Below are 25,967 nucleotides of genomic sequence, written 5' to 3'. Positions count from 1 at the left end.
TAATCTTAAAATTAAGCTCTTGTATCTTAGGTACAATTTTAAATATACTTAATAGGGAGTAAATCCCACAGAATTCAATTATTGTACTCTGAGAACATAATGGATTTCATTAGTAAATAATTTTTAAATAGGATTGTGGTTTTTTTTTTACTTAAGGAAATATAAAGACTTTTGTATGGAAGATCTTTCAAAGTAATTAAATATTTTTGAGATTTCTGTTAATTTCAGCTATATCTCCAGATTGCTTGCTTGCAAATGATGGATGTAGTTGTAGATGTAGCTCTAGTTATCAGTCGGTAAGCTCAAAGAGCATGATAAAAGAGCATGATATAAGAATTGAAGATGAATTTGAAAAAGTTAACTAGCAGAATTATCAGTATTCAAATAACTGACGAGAAATAGATTAATTTAGATTTGATAAATATAAGATAAGGCTAAAGTAAGAAAATTAACTTGAAACTCAGAAATATGAAAATTGCACAGAAAATAGCAATGGAGATTTCAGTTTAATATACATACAAATAAAATAGGAATATACTAATATATGATAATTATAATATTTGTAAGATGCTTTCATGGAAGACAGCCTATGTGACACTAGAGTGCCACTGTCTCATATGTGGAATCTAACTTGTAGCACACATTTTAATAATAATAATAATAATAATAATAATAATAATAATAATAATAATAAAAAATAAGATTAGCTGTCTTTCTCTATTTCTTCCACTAGCCTAGTCTTCACCAGCCTGGTGCCCTCTAGATGTTTTGGACTACAGTTCCTATGACACACAGCCAGCAAAATGCTGACTGGGGCTGATGGGTATTGTAGTTCATAATATCTGGAAGGCATGTGGTTGGCAAAGGTGGCATTAGGCCTTTTCTTAGGATGCATAATCTTTTTTTTATTATTATTGTGGCACCAGACTTTGGAACAGTCCCATGAGAGGTGTACCAGCCCCTTTCTTCTTACTTTTTGACAGGCAGCAATTTTTTTTTATTCCAATAGACCCTGCAAATATGTTGCTCTTAATGAAAATTTGACTGCTTTTCTACATTTGCATGTTTTTGTGTTTTTTTAACATTTAATATAATTTTATTTTTGTTTTATTGTTAATTTGTACCTTTCTGAATTGTAAACCCCCTTATTCTTGATAAAAGTGGAAGTATCAGTATCAGAAGTATCAGTATCATAAATGAATACATTTCATGAAAACAGTCTTAAGTGCCTGTTACTTTTACATTCTCCCCTTTCCCCAAGTTAATCTGTTTTGCTTGTCTCAGGGAAACATTTTGTGTACCAATGATACTATATAAGTAAACTTTGACAGTTTCAGTTACAAATTTCACACTCCTTAGTTTGTCTAATAATAATTTGGATCCAAAGGTTTCATTCTTCTGACAGATGAAAGTCTTTTTGTTGGAAGAAGGAAACCTTTGGACCTGACAAGCGATGGAGAACGTAGAAAAATTCAGTTCGGTTCACATTGTAACATGCACCTACTTTATTTACACTTTGAGAAATAATACATGCCCCCCAATACAGCTGTCCTTGAAAATCTGCAGTTCTCCAAATTTTGTAATGCAGTTCTCCATCCTAAACAAGTTACAAAAATGTGTGTATTAAGAGAAAAGTGTGCATATTAGTGGAAACAGAGCACAGTGAATGCTGTGTGTGTGTGTGTGTGTGTGTGTGTGTGTGTGTGTGTTCGTACATTCTAACTTCACACATTGATACTGGCAAGCCCTACTCTCTGCAGATGTGTCTGATGGACAAGTGAAGAGGCCATACACATGTACTCACATATGGCTGCGGAGCGCATGACCAGCAGAATATGTGTTTCAGGGACCATGTGGAAAGAACTTGCCCATTACAAAATCTGTTCATGCATAAACTAAGATGACATCAGCACACCATCAAAAACCCAATGTTTAAGTTATAAGAATTGACTCTTATAAACAAACACAGCATCATTATGAATCACAGAGAAGGAATTTGGTACATTTTAGAGGGCTGACCCATGTGTTCTGTGGAATCATTTGAAGAAAAAAATACAAAAGCCCAAAGAAGCATGGACCGAAATCCAGTTTTTGTATGGTTTCCTGAACCATCACATGACCACCTCTGTGTGTGCTGAATGACAACCTGGGTGTGCTGAAGTGGTTGTGTGAATGTATTATTAGCATGCTTGGGCTCCAACCCCTTTATTGTACTTCACTTTTATCATCTCTGGGAAAGGCAAAGTGTGCTAATGTAATCACATCTTAAGTGTCGCATGCTTCAGAGACTGACTCCACAGAATAAAATTATATCAGCAAAGCACTAGAACGTATGAAACACGTATAGCTAACCGTGGTTGTTCAAAATGTGATGGGAGACACGGCAGAAAGTATTTGCTCTGCTGCGTGTTTACTTGGAAATAAGTCCCATTGAGTTCAATGGGTGATGCGCCTTAGAAAGTATATAGAGATTTGAATTCCCCGGGGCCTATAATAAGGAAAGATTACTTCAGTAAGGATATATGACAAGAAGGAGAATAGGATGTGGGGGGTGAGGAGACAGGAGAGGGAATAATAGAAAATAAAGAAAACAAAGCTTATATGGAGGCAGGTAAGGGAGGAAAAATGAAGAGACGGCAGCAGGTCTGTTCCATAATTGTTCCTATGGACATGGTGGATCCATCTGTCATTCCTTCCCCAGGGTTCTTCCAACAATACGACACTGAGAGCCACTGTTGTAAACAAATGAAACCATTATTATTACCAAGTACGCTAACATAGATTTGTCTCAGCAAATTAAAGCGCAACATATTGCATGTCAGATCCAGTGCCCATTAAAGCCATTCACAAAATATCCAGTGATTTGAGTGGCACAGCTTTTGCTCCGGTATGGAAAAAAAATGTTTCCTCATTAGACAATTCTTCGCACCTATTGAACAGAGGTCTAATAGCCAATCAGTTTCTCAATTGCCAGGTTCTGATGTTCAGCGTTAGATAACCTCAGTGTATCAATTTTCATAATTAATTCATAGTTAATTCTCATTACCACTGTATCAATATGCTAATTCCTCTCAATAAATTTCCAATTAACATTCACAGGCTTGGATGCTAATGAGCAAGATGTGGAAAGATGAAGTCACAGAAGTCAAGGGTATATGTCTTTGTTTTCCTTTTCAGAAATGCAAGTGGCAGGATCATTGTCTTAGAATGCGTTTAGCATTTGTCACTCTATACAGTTTATGGGTTAAATTAATATTGTGCTTAAATAAAAATGACATGTTGCTGAATATGCAGCTGTTAATTAACATAGCACATATGACTAGGTTTGAGGGTAATTGCTGTGTTTTTAGGAACAAAAGCAATTGCTCCAGTTGTCGTTCCAATGAATTCAAGAAACTAAAGGTTTTGGCTAGCAGTTAACGGGAAGGTCAGACTAGTAGTCCATCTAGCCCAGGGGTCAGCAACCTTTTTCAGCCATGGGCCGGTCCAATATCCCTCAGACCATGTGGTGGGACGGACTATATTTTTTTTTGGGGGGGGAGAGGAAATGAACGAATTCCTATGCTCCACAAATAACCCAGAGGTGCATTTTAAATAAAAGCACACATTCTATTCATGTAAAAACACACTGTCCGCGGGCCGGATTGAGAAGGCGATTGGGCCGCATCCGGCCCCTGGACCTTAGGTTGCCTACCCCTGATCTAGCTCACAGTTTCCCAAACTTGGGTCTCCAGCTGTTTTTGGACTACAACTCCCATCATTCCTAGCTAGAAGGACCAATAGCCCCAAAACAGCTAGAGACCCAAGTTTGGGAAACCCTGATCTAGCCCAATATTGTCTGCTCTGCTGGCAGCAGCTCTCTGGGTTCTGAGGCAAAGGTCTCTACCATCATCTGCTATTTGAGCCAGACAGTAGGACTTGAACCCGAGACCTCTGTGGCATGCAAAGCATGTGCTCTATCACTCAGCCATGATCTGTCCTCCTAACGCATTCCTATGTACAAACAGGGTTCAGAAGCATCCAACTAGCATAAGGCTGTCATAGAGGATAAGGCTATCAATGATGGTCATGATGGCTATCTTCTACCTGTGCTGTTAGAGGGAGTATGCCTCTGAATACCAACTGCTGCAAATCACAAGGGACGGACTTTGGTACAGTGGTACCTCGGGTTAAGAATGTAATTCGTTCTGGAGGTCCTTTCTTAACCTGAAACTGTTCTTAACCTGAGGTACCACTTAGGCTAATGGGGCCTCCTGCTGCCACCGTACCGCCGCTGCGCAATTTTTGTTCTCATCCTGAAGCAAAGTTCTTAACCCGAGGTACTATTTCTGGGTATGCGGAGTCTGTAACCTGAAGCGTCTGTAACCTGAAGTGTCTGTAACCCAAGGTACCACTGTAATCTATTGTTATATGGCACCCTGTGCAAGACCAAAAGTTGGTGCCCCCAAATGTATCTTCTCAGTTATGGATCTTCTCAATTTTGCAACTCCTCGGCTCAGCATGCTGTGTGGGAAATCTACCCGCACCATCCTAAATCCAGTGCTGCTTCAGTGTGAACCCTTGTATTAAGATGAGGATAGCATGTATACAAAAAGAATCATAGAAAGAGACTTGTTTGTCTTTATTGTGCTTAGCAAAACTCCTGTGTGGATAATTCTACAGGATTCCTTCTTTGGCCATGTCTAGGTATGCACATAGCAGGGCAATGGATCTGCTCTTCTTTTTCTGCATGTGGTGGGATCTTGTAGGAGGCTTACAGGTGTTTGATGCATGGCACTTGCCAACTGCACAGGCAAGAGACTCGGTGCCTGAGGGAGAAAAATCTAGTTCCTTCCTTTGTGAACTAGTCTTATGAGGTGGGCTAGGGAAAGAAAATATATGAGGGAAAATCTACTTTATTTTGCAACAAACTAGCTAGCCTGTTCATGGTTTATCTGTGGGGTCTTGAGTCCTATAAGTAACCTGGGGACGTAATGGCAGTAACAGGAAACAGAAAGTGTAATTAATATTAACTTTCTCAAATTTGGTTCCATTGTGTCAATGTTACTTCTTGTTACCTGTCAAATCTTGTCCCTACCGGGTCCTTCATATAACAAGTAGCAGATACCAATAAAGGTACTCAGATTTGGAGAATATATTTAAATTTAATTGATTTAATAAATTACTTAAAAGCAAGGTGGTTAATAAACAGAAAGTCTTTAAATGGCAATGGAGTTTTTAACTTCCAGAAAGAAAGAAAAAGATTCCTATTACTTATTCATTGTATTGCTTAGCAGATGCACACAATGTTTTACAAAACACATAATGACATCTCCTGTTCCTAGAGACCTTACAAACCTAATTAAAAACATGCAGAGATGGCAGTGCAGTGAGATGAGTGGAATGGGAAGAAGAAGTCTGACAATATGAAACGTGGTAAAGGATGGAAAGCAAGCAGTAAATAATGCAAAATAAGGGAAGCTGAAATGATTTTGCCACAAGTGAAGCATCACCAGATGTTATTTAATTTATATTATTTCATTTCTAGACTGTTCCTCAACCAAGTCTTCTGGGTGATTTAAAATGATCAATAAGATACAGAAATGCAATCCAATCTTATTATAACTATCGCAATGCAAATAACAGAAAACCTAGAAAGCAGCATAAAAGCAGCACAAGATCAGCAGAAAAACAGACTAGCAAGATCAATATTAAAAACCAGTAAGGGAGAAAAGCAATTAGTGGACATATCTTAATTGCACTAAAAACATATAATTAAAAGGCCTGGGAAAATAAAAAGGTCTTCCCTTGGTGTTGAAAAGACAGGAATCCAGGTGTGTGAGTTGAATCGCTTATAAGGCCTTCTTATGTTACTTTTTCCCTTATGGGAATGGCTTGAGTGACATAGCTCTTGGTGTTTTTTATATTAATTAATTAATTGATTTTATTTATTTATACATTGCCTTACATCCAAAGATCAATGGGCAGTTTACAGTATAAAAACACAAAATACAGAACATAACAACAACAACAGCAGCAAAATACCTCACCCCCATAGTATTAGGAGAAGTAACACAATAAGGAAGTGTAGATAAGTAAGTGTGGTGATGCATTCCTTTGAAGGGAATAATGTTACGGCTGGGCTGTGCAAAAATGGCCTCTTGAAAATGTCCCTTATTTGTGGGCAGAGAAACTGAGGGGACCATTTTGCTGAAGGACAATTTCTCCATCAGTTTCTTGAGGGTGGGGCTCACCAGCAGCAGCATTAGTAGCACAACCTCTTTCATTTCCTCTCCTCCCCCACCCCAAGTTTTATTTCATTTTTCTGCTACATGCAGCAGCAACAGCAGCAACTCTGTGGGCAGCTTGGCCACCATTTTGCAACGTGCCAGATATAGCATTGTTCTAGTGCGTTATGCAGGAGAAAATGGCAGCTGCCACAAAAAGTGATGGAAAATATTTGGAGAAATTTCTGCAAAGTACCTTTATTATTCTGGGGGCGATGAGCAAAAGAAAAACTTCACAATTTTGCTCAGGAAAGAAAAGCCACCTGAGAAATTTTAGTTCAGCTCTAGTTAAGGAAGTTGAATACTTTTGAGATCTCAGGACTGTTGAGAAGTTTTGGGGGCACTGAAATTCCCCTGTCTCTTCAACTCTGCCATCAGGATTGCTAAGAGATCAGGGAAAAGGTTAGACTGTACAATGCAGCAGCCTGCAGAAAATACACCACGTCTGCCTTTTTCTGTTTCTGACTAGAAAGCATTGTTTGCTCAGACAAAACGCCTATGACTACCTTCCATTTTGTAATCTTGGCACACATTCAAGTAGGGCCCGGCACTCCAGTTTGATAAACCTTTTTGTGGATATTAGGCCGGTTGGTAGGGCCAGATTTCTACTTTATCGCAATTGAAAAACTGGTTTGAGCTTTAGGGACGATGAGGAATGGTGGGAGGCTCCTGCTGGAGGACTCCCTAGGGAAGCCTTGGAAGAGGAAGGCTTGGAACCAGGGGACTGGTGTTTGTTGTGGGGGAGGAAGGGAAAGGAGAATGTTAGCCGCTTTGAGACTCCTGAAGGGGAGTGAAAGGTGGGATATCAAATCCAAACTTTTCTTCTTCTAGTTTTAGGAGGTTGATTAGGGTCACTGAGGGTCACCCAACAAGTTTCATAGCCAACAACAACAGTAATATTGTTAGCTGCTTGGGACTAGTTTTTCTTAGTGGGAAGGAAGGCAGCATATAAATCTGTTGAATATATACAAAAATAAATAAAGCAAAGCAAAAGCTGAACAAGAATCTGCATTGGTTTCCTCACACTTACATGCATATTGGCAGGTGAAGTAGAGATGGACCTCTTGGAATATCTCTCTATTACGATGATAATATATTTATTTATTTATTTATTTATTTATTTATTTATTTATTTATACCCCAACTTTTCTTTTCCGTGAGGAAGTCTATAATCATATAGACAGAACTTATGTGGCCATACCAGACCACCCCCCTCCAAACTTTTTTGCTCAGCTAGGCTATGTGAAGGGTTTTGTTTTGTTTGAGGTTTTTCTGCAGTAGAAGAGGTTCCAGACCAGTGTTTTTAAAAGGCAATTGAGATGCTGATAGCAGAGCAAAAGCTATAAAGTTAACACCCATGGATGATGAATGTGGAGCATTCACACCTTTTTGTCTTATTCAGCATGCAATTAACACATAAAATGGAACGAGGGCTCTCATACCTCTTTGTGAAGTGGATCATGCCTCAATAGGCAGGTTATCACTCAGTTGTTTCAGCACTCATTTGTGATCTTGTGGCACTCCTGAGGTGAGTGACTATTATAAATATGTGCAAACACCATAGATTTTCATTTTTATCTTTCTTTTATTTTTAAAAGGGCTGAATTTGATGCAGTAAATGCTGTTTTTTTTAACATGGGATAATTATCCTGATTTCTAGTTTCTGGATTTATTTTATATATGTATTAAAATCCATCTTTAGGGTGCTTCCCCTTCCAAGGCAGCTTACAAAGCATTCAGGAAAATGACAGTGATAAGATATCAAGTCATTAAAACAATAACATAAAGCAATATTAAGTACCTTTCAAATAACGGCAATGCATAAAATTATGAAGAAAACACAGTACCGTTAAAACACCCAAAAGCAAAATGGGGTTTTTAAGAGGTTTTCAATGCTGTTTAAAAATACAGTGGTGTGTTTGGGTTTTATACAGGTTTCTAAGCATTGTTTGATATGTTGTTTTTTAATGAAATGGGATCCTTTAGGTGGAAGGGTTACGGTTATAGACAGATGTATGCAACCAAACCATACAACTCCCGCTTGTACAACTTCCCCTCTGTCTCCTTACCCCCAATCTGTTCCAGGAGTTCTCCCAACACTCTATAGCAGAATTGGAGCAGGGTGGAGAGACAAAAGGTGAAGGTGGTTTCATTCCACAAGTGGAGGTTCTTGCACGAGTACAATGATTTTGTTGGAAATAACCCAATAAGTAAAAGTAACCAAAGACTCCTTTTCCTCTACTTCTCTATTGTTTCATGAATGGGGGTAGCACAAATCAATCTTGGGCCACCAGCAAGTGTCCTGGGCTACCCGCTGTTCAGTCAGGAAATTCCAGTTCATAGTTCGCACTCTGAAACAAAGCAATTATGTTCACATTTAGAAGTGCAGCGGTGAAGGGCAAGTACCTATGATAAGGAAAGGATTTGTCCTCAGATATAGTTCTGTAAATGCCAACTAAAAGTTTCTTGTTACTGTGGAAATTCCCATGCTCCCTTGTGGCTTCATTCACAGATGTTCTTTCTAGAATGATATTTTGGAAGGAAGACAATGTGGGTGTCTGAAACCTAACACTGATCTTTACTGCAAAGTTGGACAGTATGTCCCAAACTGAGAACAGTGGCACTTTTCCATGAGTGAAATGCATTTTGCATGTGCCCATTGGATTTTACTCATCCTTTCACACCTCCATTGGTTTGTTGTAGTACTTTAATGACTTCTGAAGCTTGAAAATGTTACCATGTATTGTGTGGGCATTTCATTTTTCAGAAATTTGCTATTTAAGCATATCTCCATTCCTGCATGCAGATGCTGATTCCTAAATGGTGAAATCAAGCCGCTGTATGGGGATGCATACCATACATACTATGAGGATGGTGGATGAATGCAGGGAAACTGCAGCGTTTAACGTGCTGCATTCTTTTACTTCACCTATTCCAGGGTTGAATGTGTTTTCCTGACAGTCATCCAAAAGAGGGTGCAGTACTGATATCTCTCGAATTAATCTTTCTGCGTGTTCAGAAGTAGGCTTCTGAGATCATGTTAGAAATTATTGGATTTAGAATCAAGATAATCAAGTTATCTTTCCATTTACCTTGTTTCTCAACCTTTCAGGCACAATGGCATCACATTTTTTAATCTTTATAGCTGATGTCACAATGGCTAGAGAATTTTTTTTGGGTGGAAAGCTGAGGTTCTGAGAAGAAAGTCCTGCCTGTAAACAAATGTTCATCAAAAATGTACCCACTATATATTTATACACTATACATCTCGGCGGCCGCCGAGACCACATAACACCGGTCTTGAAAGACCTACATTGGCTCCCAGTACGTTTCCGAGCACAATTCAAAGTGCTGGTGTTGACCTTTAAAGCCCTAAACGGCCTCGGCCCAGTATACCTGAAGGAGCGTCTCCACTCCCATCGTTCTGCCCAGACGCTGAGGTCCAGTGCTGATGGCCTTCTGGCAGTTCCCTAGCTGCGAGAAGCCAAGTTACAGGGAACCAGGCAGAGGGCCTTCTCGGTAGTGGCGCCCGCCCTGTGGAACGCCCTCCCATCAGATGTCAAAGAGATAAACAACTACCTGACATTTAGAAGACATCTTAAGGCAGCCCTGTTCAGGGAAGTTTTTAATCTGTGATATTTTACTGTATTTTTGGTTTCTATGGAAGCCGCCCAGAGTGGCTGGGGAAACCCAGCTAGATGGGCGGGGTACAAATAATAAATTATTATTATTGTTATTATTATTGTTATTATTATTATTATTGTTATTATTATTATTGTTGTTGTTGTTGTTGTTGTTGTTGTTATTTATGAAGGTCCTATAAAAGAAGAATCTAGCCCCTGCTCATCACTTTAGTTCTGTATTTTCCCACCCTTGTTTTGCCATCTGCTCCTACTACAAGTCCTTTGGGATCATACACCATTCAAGACTCTAACTTAGTTGGCCTTGCTGGCTGGCTCTGATAAGATGGCTGCCTTCCTTTCTGGGACACCTTTCTAGGGACACATGCTGCTGGGGGCAAAAATGGGTGGAGTAATGATGTAAATCTCATATTTGCATAGAAAGCTAGTTTCTGCACACACTCACACTCTATCCTCCAGACAGACAGGCAAGAGACCTTCGGCCCTTCCAGATGTCCTTTCTGTTGCACATTCATGGTGACTTGTGCTCGTGATGCTATCAGGGTGATCACATGCAAACCTGAGCCTGCGGAAGCTTCTGGGCTGTCATTCTGTTTCATTTCCATTCAGTGTATATACCATAACTTCCTGATGAATTCCTACAATTTTTTTTTTAACCACCCCAATTGTGCTGGTCCTGGGGGGAAGGTTACCGTGGGGCGAGGTCCAGGACCTGGGTCGAGGGTCTATATAGTCTGTCCTCCACAGGCGAGGCGGGGTCCAAAGCGAGGAGCCAGGCAAGGACGGGAACTCTGGAGGAACAGGTCTGGGTGCTGGCCGAAACAGCTCTTCAATGATGTTGCTCCTGCAACCTGGGACTGGGCTGACTGGCCTTTATCTTCTCTGAGGCCAGGGGCGGTCCCGGCCCCCAGGTGACCTGCCTCTTCTGGCCTTAAGGCGAGCACTCCTCCTGGAAGAAACCAGTTCCCTCCGCTCTCTGCCCTGAGCCTCTGCAGCTCAGGAGAGGCTGGAGGGTTACTGGACCCAGGGGAAGACTCACCTTCCCCTGACAGGGCTGGGAGAGGTGCACCTGTAGGCAATGTGTCCTCAATCACCTCCGGAGCCAGAGTGGGTTCACCTGGTGCCTGCTCCTGAGGATCCGGCACAGGTGCAGGCGCTTCAGATGCAAGGCCCTGCCCCAGCTCAGCCGGCCCTGGAGGCGGGGACTCCTGTGCAGGCCGGGATTCCTCCGGTTCAGCCTCTGAATCGGATTCCCAGGCCATCACACCAATCCTCTGGTTTATTTTTGTTCCACTTTTGCTGTGCTATAGTCCCTCTGGGCAGCAATAATCTGGTAGCACTGGGGAAGCATCTCAGAACAAACCAGAGGAGGATGAATCCACCACTAATTACTGGGTCAGTAACCACTATTACCGGGTCAAGAACATGTTGCAAAATACGTCTGCAGTAAAACACCAGTGTGGAGGGGCCCATTATCAGAGTTCAAGGGCATATTCCAGGCAGACAAAAACACTCTCTGTGGGAAGCAGGGCCACTGGGAAGAACTCTGAGGACCAGATAGAGAGATTGGGAGGGCTGCATTTGCAACCACCCTGGAAAACAGGGATATCCCATTTTTTTCTCGCAAGAGAACAACAGCCAAAATGGCTGCCGCAGCCTTGCATAATTTTGGGCTGCACTTTTTCGGGCATGGCACCCAAAAACACATGTTTTGGGGTGCTGCACAAGATTGCTGCCCCCCAAGCGATCCCTTCTGTGAACCGCCCTGAGACCTCCAGCTATAGGGCAGTATATAAACTCAGTAAAGAATAATAAAAAAAATATTTTTGGGGGCCATGCTCTTGTGCAGGTCACATGACTCACATGGGAGTGCAGCCACAGAAGATGGTGTCCTGGTTTGGGTCCGTTTCATACTGGAAGTTATGAATTTGGCCCTCCAGGCCTGAGGTTTCCTATCCCTGGCTTAATGACTGTGTCAGGCCTTACACACTTTCTATCATCATAATCATCATTTTATTTGTATGCCACCTTTCCATAGTTAAAACAATGCTCAAGGCGGCTTCCAACATGACAAGATTTACATAATTACAAACATAACAGAAGTCATAAACAATAAATAAAACACATCAAAAAGTACACAACCAAATGGAAAACAATTTCCACATAAATCAAAATCTAACACTAAGAATAGAGCATTAATATCACAGTTTAAAATGGCATAGGTAAAAAAATAACAGCAATTTTTTAAAAAATAAAAATGGTGCTCTCTGCCCATAAGCAGCAGCGGCAGCAGTCCTTTATGGGGCCTGTCAGGCCCCACCCCAAGCCAGGTGGAGAGAGGCAGGGCAGGGCCCTTCAGGCTCCCAGTAGGTCAGTCTCTATCAATTGGGTGGACACCTGCATTGAAAAGCCTTCAGAAGGAACACACCATATTTTTAATAGACATATAGTGTTATCACATTGTGTTAGGTAAGCCTCTGGCCTGGGGACCTGTTATGCCTCTTCAGAATGCTATCTAGATGTACTTTAAGGCCCCTCCTGCTCACCATTCACATCTTTCATTATTTTAGAAGTAGACTAGGACTAGGACTGGACATCTCTTCTAATACAAGCCCCCTCACAGAGAGAGCTGTTTCCACCACATAGGACACAAGGCTACCCAAATCACAGGCCCCCTTTACTCTGATGTTAGCAATCCTGTTTTCACAGTTTGAGTTTATCTGGGTCTTCCATGCCTCCCCTGCAACCCCAACCCAGCAACAGGCAAATTAAAAATTAGACTTGCAACCTTTTATTTGGGTGGGAGAAATGAAAGACCTCCTGTCACTCTCTCTCTCCCCCCCACACTAAAATAAAGATGATCCTCTGAAAAAGGCTTTCCATCCTGCAGCTGGTTCTGCAACACAGTATATAAAACCTTAGCTGACCCACTGTGGTTTCTCCCCTTTTCCCACTTAAATAAGTATATAAAAAGACAGCCAGCACCTGCTTCTTTACTGGGTACCGCTGGTCATTCATTGGCAGCTCTTTAATGATTCAGGGTGATTTCTAAGGGAAAGTAGCTGTGACTTATCTGTTATGGAATACAGTTGTGTGGTGTGTGTTTGTTGGCAAAGAATGCCCTAGGTGGTGAGAAATGCAGTTTCACGGTCTGTCTCCGAGACAGTCCATTAGCTGCTTCTCTGACAGCAACCATGCTAAAATTGGATTGGAGATCCTTTGATTGCACCACTAACACAGGCGGATTGGAAAAGCAGACCAGAAGCAGACCATTGTAATGGGACTTCAGTGCATTGGACGCAAGTGATTACATTTGCTAACATGCCGGCATAGAAAGCACACTTGGGCTTACGTGTGGATTATTTTTTAGGGGCTTTTACACATCTGCCACCGTGTCAATATAGAAAGAAGCTTCTGGTACCCTGATCATTGCTTACTAAGTCTCAGGGTTCTCAAAATGTGAGGTGATCTTCTAATGGAACTTTGAAAAGTTAGAAAAGGACGGCATGAACACTTTCATTCCTTCTCACCCTTACACTAGCCAACGCAATGGCACATCTTTCCTGAATAGTGGCCAGCAACACTTCCTCTCCTCCCTCCACAGGTACCCTGTGACATTCCCAAATCTGTCCCAGAAGGTTAACAGATTTAAGGGGTGGGCAGGACTAGAAGAAGGGGAGAATGTGCCCTGGTGGAGGGATAAATCCTTGCCCTGATGAAATGTAAATTTTACCACTATGTTGAATACAAACCCAGAAGTCCCAGGCTCACTCTGCTACAGTGTTCAAGGTAGGGCAGAGAAAGACACCTTGTCTGCAAACCTAGAGAGGCACTGCCATGCCAATTAGATGGGCCGGTGGCCTTGACTTGCAGCTTCTTATGTTCCTTGTGGACATGCCTCCCATTTGTAGGGATAGAGTGAGCTTTGCTAGCTGCTAGGATGATCGTTGGAACATGGTGTAAGAATTCTTGCTCTGACAGTTGCCCCTGAGGCCTAGTGACAAAGTAGGCTTGCAGTAAATCAGGTGTAAACACAGCAGTTAGCCTTATGCAAAACAGCCAAGGACAAAAAAAGAGAGTAAATGCATTCAGAGCTCCTTAGGCTCCAGCTTTTATCATCATATTAATATGGATTTACCCCTGAAGCTGTATTTCCCTCTTCATATTATTTCTTGTCTTTCTTGTCGGCATCTCAAACCATTTTGCATGTGAGTTGGCCATTTGCACTGAACAGCTAACAGATGCATAATGATTTGTGTCAAAAGGGTATTTTCCTTAATATTCAACAATATGAATAGCAATAAAACAAATTAAAGAAAACTCATGGAAATAACAATAAACAAACAAGAGGCCTGTGGTATGTGCTTTTCCCTACTCCAACATGTGCCTAAATGGTCCCAATGTACTGAAAAGTAACAGCTAATCCAAAAAGACAAGTCAATTTAGAGCTTTCATGCTATATTTTGAAAGGCAGGAAAGGAGCAGACGAGATAACATAACAGGTTCGCCTCGAAGGCAGGCCCATTCTGGCTGATGTTAATTAAATGGAGTTAAATAGGAGAGAGAAAGAGAGAGAAAGCTGAAGGAAAGGTGAATAGAAAGTGATAACTGCAAATATTTTGTCAAGGGCATGAATTTGTATCAAACAGCTGCTCGTATATTTAGAGAGACTAATTAATCTAAAATAGAGGCGTCATGCCTTCAAGAAAAGTACAATTCTTTCTAGACTGTAGTTGAAACACATATCCAAAAATTTGCACAGTAGTGATAAACCAAATCCCACTGAGATAGTTAACAAAATAAATAACCTATTAAATCTGTGAATAATCATGAAAAGTACCCTTCCTCTTAATCTTTCATCATCTTCTCAAAATTAATGCTGATGCCAAAGGATTGTGCAAGCCATTGCATGCACCCAAGGGAGCTCTGGGTTTCCACAAACAATACCCCTATCCTACATGGAAAAACATTTTGAGGAGGCTTCAAAAAGCTGTTATTCAATTTATATCATGGCCCTTCTCCCCCGAAAGGACTATGAGGGCTCCAGTTACCAAAATTCTAAATAAGGAATGGTGAAATGTGAGTTCATGTGCTGAGCCCAGGCTCCCAATCATTTTATCTTGACCTCCCAGATCATCCACCGGTTTTGCTTTTGAGAACGGCAGCTGTTGGGTGAAGTTGGGGAGTGGTTGTGACAGCATCTGATGTATTCTGGGGGTCTTTGCTGACACTTCTGTGTTGATGAGCACTGTTGCCTTAGAACTTCCAGCTCAGATTTCAGGTGATTTTGGGTGATATTATTGTTTTGCTTCCTGGTTCCTTCCTACTTCCTACTTCCCCTCCAGACAGAAATGATTTCCCCTCATGTCCAGACTGCCTGCTGCTTGAAGAGTATGAATGAAAATGACAAACCCACATGCCTCCTATTGGTTTTAGAGGAGCCAGGAAGACTAATCCATGTTACCAATCAAACACCTTGCCATTTCTGTGCTCCAAGTTCCATTGCTGTCTACCAGATTCCCTTAGTAGTGAACAACAGCAAAGCTGGATTAAATCAGGGGTCACCAAATCCTCAGCAGCCACCAACCTTGGGGAGGGCCTAAGCAGGCAGCAGACCTCTCCCATGGTCCCTTAGTAGGCTGCCCCTGAATTGGCTAGGGGAGATCCATTTAGCTCATGGGTAGGCAAACTAAGGCCCAGGGGCTGGATCCGGCCCAATCGCCTTCTAAATCCAGCCTGCAGGTGCTCCGGGAATCAGCGTGTTTTTACATGAGTAGAATGTGTCCTTTTATTTAAAATGCATCTCTGGGTTATTTGTGCGGCATAAGAATTTGTTCACCCACCAAAAAAATATAGTCTGGCCCCCCACAAGGTCTGAGGGACAGTGGACCAGCCCCCTGCTGAAAAAGTCTGCTGACCCCTGGTTTAGCTAATAACCACTGATAGACTCACTCCGTTTTCTGGCAATTTTGTTTCCTTAGCAATTTGGGCTAGTAAAACAAACAAATGTTTTGCAGGCTCATTGGCAAGGATGGTATGATGTCCTTGTTCACCACGTGGAACCTCAGCCTTTTGACATGTCACTGCAAATCCCTCTCTAAATGTGTGTGTGTGTGTGTGTGTGTGTGTGTGGTAGAGTGGAAACCAGATTTTCTGCATGGCGAGCAGCTGTGCATGAATGGCTCCCACTGCAGCATCACAAAAGGAAAGGGGAAGCCCTGTATGCACACAAATATTGGGCTTTCACAACGTTGAGTGGCTTCCATGCAGCGAAATTTAAAGCAGCTACTTGGCAAAATGGCATGACGGCTTGTTCTTTCCTACCCGCACAAAGTCAACAATGTAATTTAAGTCAAAATGTTATTCTTCAAAGAAAAGAACACTTAACCTCAGACCACAACCTGCAATCAATAGTTTTGGTGGGAAACAAATAACTTGCTGCGAGGAAATTGACAAGTTTCTTCCCCTCCTTGTTTGTCCACTTCTCAGTTTGCTGCCATTTCAGTGACCATGAAAAAGAAAGAAAAAGAAAACAAATATAACTGAACTGGAATGTGGATTTAAAAAAACCAACAACAGAAAAAAGTCAGTATTAATTGATTGAATATGTAGTTGACTGTATAGCACTAGAGCTAGTGTGGTACAGTGACTAGTAGAGGATTTAGTTTGGTTATGGGAAACTTGGGTTCAAATATTGGAATCCCACCACTGCCTTAAGCTGTGCTCCCTCCAGACTGTTAGATTTCAACCCCCATCAGCATGGCCAATGGTCAGACAAGGTGGGAACTTCATCTAATAACATCTGAAAGGCACTGGGTCAGGGAAGTCTCAGTTAGGGTAGAGATGGAAAACCTGTGACTCTCCAGATGTTGATTGACTCCAGCTCCCATCAGCCCTAGCCAGCTTGGTTAATGATCAGAATGGAGGGTCACAGGCTACTCATTCCTGCTGGGAAAACCACAATCTTACAGTTCAGCCTATCTCATAATGTGGTTATGGCTTCTGTGGAAAGTTGAGGCACAAATGGAACAAATATAGACATTTATTTTTTCAGTACCATGGATAGTTCTGCACGTAGAGTAGTAGAGTTCTCGCGAAAGAAAACTTATCTAGGATGCCAGCACTGAGCCAGAAATCCACAAAGCAGATCTATTCAAGTTCATAGGGCCAGCAATTAATTTTGTAGGCTGTGAGTTTGCCAGAAAAGCCACAAGTTGCCCAACCATATGAAATATGACTAATTGGTTATTTTACTGGACTGTTGTTATTCAACTGCTGTTTTATATTTTGTCTTTTTAAATTATATTATATTTTAACTATACTCCTAGCCACTCTGTTAACATAAGTTTATGCTGGAGGTGTGGGATAAACAAATGAAAAACAAATGCTGCCTCGCTTGGTATTTACAGATTGTCAGTTTTGCCTGGCAGAGTGGGGAAGAAATTGGAGGTGGGGGTGGAAGAGAAAGATATTACATCCCTTACTCCCTTTGGGAATGACAAGTCTGATATCTCACTATTGTCTTACTACTGACCTCTGTAAGTCATGCAGGGAGACTCTGGTTAACAGTTAAATATCAAGTAAATAAATATATGCAGACTTACACTGCCATATACCTAAAATGTATTTGGTTTTACTGTTCTCTGAATGTAAATAACAGATGTACAGAATTTATTTTTGGCTCAGCACCATCACACTTTAGTTCTTTCAGGCAGATGATATAATAATGTAAATTTAGTTGTTATGGAAGTTGCAAATGGCCTTGCTGAAAGTATTCTTCAGTCCTTGAAGTGCATATAGGGTATGTGTGTGTGTATTCACAGGGCCCCAATATATATATAGTATCTATCTCTATATCTCTATCTATCTATCTATCTATCTATCTATCTATCTATCTATCATCTATCTATCTATCATCTATCTATCTATCTATCTATCATATCTCGTATATATAGGGTATATAGTGCAGTGGTAGCCAATGTGGTCCCCTCCAAAGGTTGTTGGTCCACAGCTCCCACCATCCTTGACTATTTGGCCATGCTTGCTGGGACTGATGGGAGTTGTATTTCAGAAAAACATATGGAGGGCACCACATTGGCTATCTTTGCTGTAGTGAATCTTGTCTCCAGTGCAGGTAGCTGAGCCAAGCAGTTTGTAGGCTGTCCTATATATGAGAAATGTTTCCTTTCACAATAATGTACTTGACAAAATAGGAAGTCTCCTGAAGGACGAAGCTCTAGGTTTGGCACATGTAAAAATATATCTAATAAACTGGACGTATGAGTTTATCAGCCGTAAACACTTGCTCATCTAGAACTTCCGTGGGTTTTTCTGATGTGTCTCCTAAGTCTGCTCTGTCATTGCCTCTGAAGCCTTGCTGAACAGTTTGTTCCCTCTGTTCATCAGTTTGTTCTTTAAGGCATTTCTAGATATATAAAATCTTTTGTTCCTTTGCTAGCTTTCCTCATGTCATAAGTATTCAAAGCTATTTTATGGTTATCTGATTTTCTTGTATCTTTCTCAAAGCACAGATTGAACATGACCTCCCAGCACCAAACATCCAGTGGGGGATTGCATGGGCTCCATATGTGTGTGGGTTGGGTTGGGTGGAGCAGTGTGCGTGTGTCTTTGTTGGGGGAAAAGATGCATTCTTTCTCTCTGAACACAAGGTAAAATCATGAATAAAATTAGCAATAATCCAATCATGGATTAGTATCAGTACACTTCAAGTCTAAAAGTAGCATTGAAAAATGGAACCAAGAGTGAACAATTAATATTATTAAACAATAACAGAATCAAAGGTGTTTCATGCAATGCTTATTTGAAAAATGGAACCAAGAGTGAACAATTAATATTATTAAACAATAACAGAATCAAAGGTGTTTCATGCAATGCTTATTTGAAAAATGGAACCAAGAGTGAACAATTAATATTATTAAACAATAACAGAATTAAAGGTGCTTCATGCAATGCTTATTTGTGCATAGGTTATGGATTGTAGATTTGTGGGGGGGTTTTCTGTTGCATGCTTGTTTTGCTGTAACCAAATGTATAGGTGTATGTGCTCGGAGTTTTTTTGCTATTCTTGTGCTTGTTTTTCTTTGATGTGGAAAGTCTTGATAAACTGTTCTTAAAAACAAAAAGTTTCTTTGGAAAGGTAAAGTCTTTGTATGCTGGTGGAGTACAGATAAAGGGGAAGATGACCTTGGCACAAGGATTTCCACCAGGAGGGAAAGCTATACCCCACAAAGCAATGGCCCATGGAAGAGAGCCATAGTCACCCATCTTAGAAGATGGGATTCACCTGGGAGTTGATAGTCCTTCAAACAGATTGGTTCCAAGCAAGGCCGGATTTCGGTTTGATGAGATCCTAAGCTACTGAAGGTAATGGGGCCCTTTATATGTCCAGCTGTCCTTTGTCAACAACAAATTGTCGTTTTTCTTGTGTTGAATATATGCTATGTGGTAATTTATGGACCCAAAAGGTATCTAAAGCCATTTGCACATAACAAAATAACCAGTCCATGCAGAATGTAGGCACTCTATGTATAGAAATGAGCAAACCAGTGATAACCAGGCTAGCAGATGGGGCCCATTACTTACATCATAGGAGCCTGCACAACATAAAACACTGTTGCTGTGTGTAGGTTTTATTTTATTTGTTTTTTATCTTATATTTTAGAAATGTACATCCAGTTTTTTTTTCCTTTTAAAATTTTTTGGGGCCCTAAGCTATAGTTTGTTTAGCTTATACAGTGGTACCTCGGGTTAAGAACTTAATTCGTTCCGGAGGTCTGTTCTTAACCTGAAACTGTTCTTAACCTGAGGTACCACTTTAGCTAATGGGGCCTCCTGCTGCTGCTGCGCCACCAGAGCACAATTTCTGTTCTTATCCTGAAGCAAAGTTATTAACCCGAGGTACAATTTCTGGGTTAGCAGAGTCTGTAACCTGAAGCGTCTGTAACCCAAGGTACCACTGTACATAAATCTGGCACTGGTCCCAAGCTGCTTAGAGCTCTAAAGGTGATTACCAGCCCTTCAAATTGCATTCAGAAATGAATCAGCAGCCACTGTATAGGAACACAGGAAGCTGCCTTCTACCCATTGGTCCGTGTCAGTTAGTATTGTCCACACCTCCTGGCAGTGGCTCTTCAGGATTTTAGATGGGACACATTTCCTGTCCTACCTGGAGATGCCAGGAATGGAACCTCAGACCTTCTGTAGACAAAGTGGATGCTCCACTGCTGAGCTACAGGCCTCCCCCTATTGATGTTATAATAAAAAGGGTCACATGATCCTAACACTTGGTCCCAATAAAGATTTTAGCTGCAGTATTCTTCCTGTACCAAATGACATTTCAGGGTTTTTTTCTTTCTTTCACGGACAATGAGCAAGTCCACTCAAGATGTAAATTATAAATCTTAATCCATGACCAGGCCTGAGTATATCAGCATAGATGCAGCTGTGTGAGCTTATATATGAGCTCCCTTGCCACACTTTACAATACTCAGAAGAAAGGAACGCACTCATGCTCCTAATTTTTGCTGCGTCTCATAAGGTGCAAAGCTGCCCAAGTTATCTTATGTAAGTCTCTTGAGACCTCTTGTTTGCTTCCTTTTGTAAACCTAGAATAATACTGTTTACTTACATGCCTTGTGGGCACGTCTGGAGTTTAATTAACAGATTATTTTACAGTGCTTCGTGTGTCACAGAATCCAAAGGAGGCAATAAATCCAATACGATGTATTGTTTGTATACATTTCATCACATATATATTGGTTGGCAGAGAAACTACATGAAACAGAAGCCTTATCCTTTAAGCATCAGCTGGGCTGGTAATAATGAAAAGACCATTCAATGTGTATATCTATATGAAATCAAAAGAACAATTTTAAGACAGCTGGGGCAGGACAGAGTTAAAATTATTTTTGATCTTCATACTCAGACTGCTGCTGAAAACTGTCCTATGGGCTATTTTCCTGTAAGCTTAGATTGAATATTGCAGAGAATAGTTTGGTTTTAAAGGATCAATGGCCATCACATACATGATCCTACAGAAATGGAAAAATATGGGGAGGAGAAACCATTTAATGGAATTAGCCATCAAAGAAAGGGTATCTTACAACTGTATGAGAATGGCTATTTAAATATAACAACAACAATGCAATCGTGGAACTGCTTGAAAAAGCCAAATTTCATCAGTGCCCCTCCATAGCATCTTCCTCAGTCTATGCTCTGGTACCCTCTAGGTTAGATTATTGCAATGCATAATGAAAGGGAATATTCCTAGCAGTGGCAGACTTTGGACTCTCAAATTTTAGCAGCACTTGGTGTGACACTAAAATTTGGCACCCCCTACCTCTCACGGTCCATTCTACATCAGTGTTACAGTGCTCCCTGTGGTGCTGGTGCCCAGTGTGGCCAAACTGGTCATGCTATCCTAAAATTGCCTCTGTTGCCAATCCTAGCCTTACCTTTCTCACCCTGAGCTGGCCACAGTGATCCATGCGATGGTCACCTCCAGGCTTGATTACTGTAGTTCGCTCTATGCTAAGGTTACCAGATTTTTTCCAGTGAATCCAGGGATACTTTTCAACTTCAGTGGGAATGGTAGAATTTTGTATGGGGACTGATTTGTAAATCTGGGGACTGTCCCTGGGAAACGCGGACATCTGGTAAACATACTCTATACGGGGCTGCCCTTGAAGCTGACTCAGAAACTCCAGCAGGTGCAGAATACCGCGGTGAGACTCCTTACAGGTTCATCCAGTGCTTTATCAGCTGCACTGGCTCCCAGTGGAGTACAGGGTCAGATTTAAGGTTCTGGTTTTGACCTTTAAAGCCCTATGCGGCCTAGGACTCTTGTACCTACAGGACCACCTCTCTTGGTATGCCTTAAGGTCCATAAATAACAACACTTTGGAAGTTCTGAGCCCCAAGAGGTTAGATTGGCTTCAACCAGGGCCAGGGCCTCTTCAGCTCTGGCCCCAGCCTGGTGGAGCGCTCTGTCACAAGAGACTAGGGCCCTGCGGGATTTGACATCTTTCCGCAGGGCCTACAAGATGGAGCTGTTCCACCTGGCCTTTGGGCTGGACTCAATCTAAGCCTCCCTCTAATTTATCTCATTTTATTTTTTGTGATGGAACCCCTTATATGGGATTTTGTATATAGGCTACCACTAAAATGAAACTGCATTTTAAGCTGCATTTTAAGCTGTATTCTAACTTATATTTTAATCAACTGTTTGGGTTTTTTTAAAAAATGTTTTACTGTATTTATATTCGGTGTTAGCCACTCTGAGCCTGGTCTTGGCCAGAGAGGGTGGGATATAAATAAAAAAATATTATTATTATTACTAGCTGGAGATCCCAGGGATTGAACCCAGCACCTTCTGCATTCAAATCAGATGCACTGGCATTGAGCTATGAATCTCCCCCTCTGCCCACATACTTCCTTCTCTGCGGGTGAAGGGGGGAGATCTGCTCTGCCCTACAGTCCCTGCTGGAACATCAACCCAGGGACCATAGGATTGCACTTACCTAGAAACATAGATTTCTATGTAGGGCTCCAGAGCCCGCTAGAAGGCTTTCACCGGAGCTACAACAGTATGAAATACTGATCATTATTTTCTCTTGAGGAGAGTTTAGACAAAAGGAGGAGGAGAAAACTATGTCTTTTCCCCCTTTCAAAAAGAAGCTGCTCAAATGAACTAACATAGTCTATAAAGTAGAAAGGCTACATGAATTTCCCACGTGAGGAAGTACTACAAATCTGATGTTGGTCCCGTTCAAGTCCAAGTCAGTCAAGTCCAAATTCTAATGTATGGAGTCCCTCATCCTGCTATTTATGGAATGTCTACATAGGTGTGCATATTGTATATGGTTAGCTACTGTAGGCTGTCACCTGACATACAATTTAAAAATAAATATGTGAATCAATCAGTGTGCCTCCTCCTTTTTTATGTCTTTCCAATATGGGGAACTTTGTGGGAAACAGCAGAAAATCGGGAGTTCTCCCTGCTATCGTTTCTGTTAGCAAAGAATGGCTGTTGCCCTAGCTGTCACTGTTGGCTTACCAGCTATTTTAATCAGGAAGAAAAAGAAGGTGAATCACAGGAATTATTTCTAAAGTGGATTAGAGCCATGCCTTTAGGTACAGTTCAGAGCCCATCTAAGCATGGCACCAAACAATGATGCCAGATACATAAAAGGCAGGTGCCAATATTTTTACAGGAAACAGATGCAAAAACTTGCACTTCTGCCTCCTCTAATATCTCCTAATCTCTAATGTCAGCTGCTGGTTTAGACTTCCCATTGGGGGGGGGGGTTAGATCATTTCCAATCTTTTTGGCTAGCAGTGATTATTGGAACTCTGGAAATTGTTCCTGTTCTCTTCATGAATATCTGCCTTTGCATCTTATGAAATCTGTAGCCTTACCAGCATCTAATGACAATCAGTGCTATGGTAATTCTACAATGTGTGAGTTCTCTCTGTTGCTCTTTGTTTTGCTATTAGAGGGGAGAAAGCTAACGTAAACTACCTGCAAAATAATTTGCTATTATGTGTATTTCCAAAATGTCTCCAGCTGAGAACACCACTCTGAGCCTCTTAGATTACCAACCAAATATAGAAAGATCCTTATATATCTGCTTTTATGTAAGCTGAAAGGGATGGTAATTAGAAAGTACTGCAATGATGCCTAAACAAAGTCTCTTTTAACATTTGGGTAAAGATGGGTTCAAAAACTCCCAGGAGTTTTTTTTACCCTCCTGTTCATAGAGACACATGCTTAGAGTCACATTGCTTTTTCTGTTTTTAGAGGAAGGAGATGAAATGATTTATTAATAATTCTTTAAATTCTTTTAAAAAACACCCATAAAAACTAAAGTTGTGGCATAGACATGCACATAATATGGAACAATTGCCCTTATTGTAGACAAAATGGTTAAATGCCGATTTCCCTTAAAAATAGCTCAAAAATGTATTTTTTTTTTGCAATTTTGCCAGAAAAGCTCAACAACTTTGGGCAAAAAGAAAAGTTCAACAACTTTAATGTCTAGATTTTCACATTTTGAAATATTGCAACCCTAACGTAGATTGATCTCACGCTGAATCCATAAATGGACATTCCCAGCTATGTGAAAGTTCCCGAGTTGCATTTGCTGATCTATGATATATATTACTTAAGGCTGACTCACATGACCCTGTTTGTGTAGTCAACACTGGAACGGTCATCATTACTTCACAATACATCCAGATTGAGACTCAATATGCCAATATAAATTTTCTAGGAGCTGAACCATGGTACACTAAATCGTGATCTAAGTGCCCAGACTCAGTCCCTACCTGTTCCTTTCCAATTAATGTGCTATGTGAATTGGGCTTGATTTGGCTTACAAGGCATGGGTTGCTTCCAGACTGTTACAATTTTGTGGGTGGGAATGTCACATGCCGGGAAATTCAGATTGAGCAATTGAAGTGAATTTTGTGCTCTTGTGCAACAAAGCTGCTTTTTAAAAATTTAAAAATGGACTTTTGTGGTGATGGGGGAATCCATTCGAAAGTGTGGGATAGCAGTTTATTGATGTGACATTGTCCCTCTAATCAAATCAGGATCAATGGTCAATAAACAGGTCATCGGGAAGTGACCACAGTATTTCTGGATTGAGTTTCCATACAGAATACTTCTTCACACAAATGATTTGAGGGGACAAAATTGTATTTCCCACCCTTCAGTACTGGCCTAGTGAAAAAATGAGATGTTATTGAGCTAGCATAACAACTTTGGAAAGATATGCATAATTTATTTGAAAATCAATAGTAAGGCGATACCTTTATTATTCAAACCAAAATGCCACAAAACAAAGAGTTATTCAGTTCATTATTTATATGTTTAACAAAGTGGGGATGGGGGGGGGGGAGCTGGCTATTAAAATCATAATGTTTGCATTCTTTATATAAAATATAAGTAATGTCCTCACAAGGCAACAAGACTATAAGACACACGGAATTACGTTACGCAACACACACAAAACAGCAGCAGCTAAAGAATTTTCGAATGCAGTGCAATTGAGGTGAATGCAGCCTTGAAATGCAGACAGGGCCTTAGCTCTGTGGCAGACTGTCCCCCATGCAGTCTGTGGCATCTCCAGACAGAGCTGGGAGGTACACCTGTCTGAAATTTTGGAGGGTCAGCAGGCAGATGGTACAAAACTGGACAGACCAATTGTGTAAGGCAGCTTCCTACATTCCTAGGAATAAATGCATCTTCACACTTCTGAAAACACTGACAGTGATGAGGTCATTGCATACGTCCCTGGGAAGAAGAGTTTCAAAGGTGTGGGGCCACCACTGAGAAAGCTCTATCCATAATAGCTGTCAGCCTAATGGCTTCTACTGGCCGATCAGAGAGCAGGGTCTTAGATGCTGCTTGGTCTGGCTCAGATGGAGGCATTGCTTCAGAGAATGTGTTCCCAAACCATTTAGAGCTGTAAAAGCCAAAGACAGCACATTGAATTGTGCCTAGGAAAAAACAGGATGTGACCTTAAGGGCAGTATATATAGCAAGAGATATCATCATCAACAACAACAACAGCAGCAACATTATCCCATACTTCATCCAAAGATCACAGGGAGGTTTACATTATAAAGCTGTTGAACTTCAGCTTCCAGCATCCCCAGCCAGAATGTTCAAGGGTCAAGGATGATGGGAGTTGCAGTCCAGAAATATCTGGAAAACCTCGTCCCCAACTACTAGCCATCCTGGCCAGAGCAGATCGCAGATTTGGGATGCAGGAAGTGGTAGCATTGGTCAAAGGCTTAATATGGAGTGCAGGGAGAGGTAGCAAAAGTAATAGATCAGGTTCTCATTAGGTACAGTGCAACTTTCAAACTATAGATAGGGATTGTGGGGTGAAGAAACACAATCTGGTGTGTAATAAAACACTCTTCGTTCCCTAGATGCATCCCCAGGCTTAAGGTCCCTTGTGTCAGAATTTTTACAGCAGGCAAAGGCCTAGGCAACCCAATCTACATGCAGAGTGAAAGCTGCCGATCCAAA

At 41.2% G+C, this 25,967-nt stretch overlaps 1 long non-coding RNA gene across 3 annotated transcripts in view; it reads right to left on the bottom strand.

The window, feature by feature from the left end:
• Positions 1-1,481: 1,481 nt before the first annotated feature.
• The window catches only part of LOC308589913, a 123,742-nt gene continuing 99,256 nt past the window's right edge, over positions 1,482-25,967 (bottom strand). Inside the window, exons 3-4 of one of the 3 annotated variants that reach the window (XR_014009543.1) lie at positions 16,296-16,400; positions 1,482-2,732 (exon numbers count right to left, since the gene is read on the bottom strand). This is a non-coding gene — a long non-coding RNA (uncharacterized lncRNA). Of the gene's footprint in view, positions 2,733-6,462; positions 6,650-16,295; positions 16,401-25,967 lie in introns of all 3 variants that reach the window. The other 2 variants (XR_014009544.1, XR_014009542.1) reach the window with 2 other exon arrangements.

Source organism: Podarcis bocagei, assembly GCF_964188305.1.
Source record: "Podarcis bocagei genome assembly, chromosome: 6".
NCBI lineage: Eukaryota > Metazoa > Chordata > Lepidosauria > Squamata > Lacertidae > Podarcis > Podarcis bocagei.
Note: the sequence above shows the minus strand (reverse complement) of the source record. Positions and strands in the feature narration are given on the sequence as shown.